Source organism: Lipotes vexillifer, unplaced genomic scaffold (genome assembly GCF_000442215.2).
Source record: "Lipotes vexillifer unplaced genomic scaffold, Lipotes_vexillifer_v1.1 scaffold217, whole genome shotgun sequence".
Taxonomy (NCBI): domain Eukaryota; kingdom Metazoa; phylum Chordata; class Mammalia; order Artiodactyla; family Lipotidae; genus Lipotes; species Lipotes vexillifer.
In genome coordinates, this window is record NW_006788200.1 from 2,470,968 (window position 1) to 2,472,349 (window position 1,382).

The window sequence follows — 1,382 nt, forward strand, 5'->3', positions numbered from 1 at the left end:
TTTGCGGTATGCGGGCCTCTCACCGCTGTGGCCTCTCCCGTTGCGGAGCACAGGCTCCGGACGCGCAGGCTCAGCGGCCATGGCTCACGGGCCCAGCCGGTCTGCCGCATGTGGGATCTTCCCGGACCGGGGCACGAACCCGTGTCCCCTGCATCGGCAGGCGGACTCTCAACCACTGCGCCACCAGGGAAGCCCTACTTGCAATATATTTTAAGTGAAAAAAATACCTCTATAAAACAGCATGTATGAAGTAGTACTAAAAACTGAGAGCAGGTGTTTATAGAAATTAGGTATTGGAATCACTCAGTTATGTACCACAGTTAAAGAGATAAGGACAAAAGTTCCCAAACTTTAACCACAGTTTTAATTCGATTTAAATGCTGGCATCATCTAAGAGTGGTTTTATAACTTCAGAAAATTGGCTCTTTTACCCCATCCAAACTTCACTGGGTCAGATTATTCCAATTTAGATATGACTTTAACATAATAAACTTGTACCATGTGGCAGCAAGCTCATGCATACATCACCTAACTGTACACTCTCCAAATGAGGCCTCTTAGTGAATATAAATATTCCATTAATCCCAGTGTAATTCAAACTATGAATGTACAGTGGTTAGGCTGGAGATACTCCTAGTTTATGGGGCAGAGGACACAGGAAAGTTGGGAGCCAATAGTAGTGGCTGGGGTATGGAGCAGTGATGGGGAACACAGACAGAAACTCTACCTTCAGTTTTAAAGATATTATGTATATCGAGATATAAATTTATTGCAGCAGAATCTTATTATAACATGGGGTTTAAAAAAATCATTTGCACTGGGGTTGGCAAACTTGTGTAAAGGGACAGAGAGTAAATAGTTTAGATTTGCCATATGATCTCTGTTGTATCTACTCAGCTCAGTCATTGTAGCCAAAAAATAGCCACAGTAAAATGTAAATAAAGGAGTACAACTGTGTTTCAATAAAGCATTATTTATAGACAAGGAAAAAAAATCATTTGCATTGTAAGGGGAGTCCTACGTTCCAACAATAAAAACACCTGGACAAACAAAACACCTGGAATTTTCTGTTCTTCTTGTCTTCCTGGGCTTGTGCTAGGCTCAACGCAGTGCCACCAATGGGAAGTTCTCTGTGGAACTATATAGGAAGTTTTAAACATGTATGAGCTAACATCTATATTAAGTAGTTGGGCAAAAATTCCTTCGGTGATCTTGTATTAACTGAAATTTGGAATGTTATCATTTATGCGATAAAGTTATTGTAAAAATTACCACAGGCCTTAAAAAACAGCATGTATGATGCCGCGGAGCGGCTGGGCCCGTGAGCCATGGCCGCTGAGCCTGCGCTTCCAGAGCCTGTGCTCCGCAACGGGAGAGGCCAC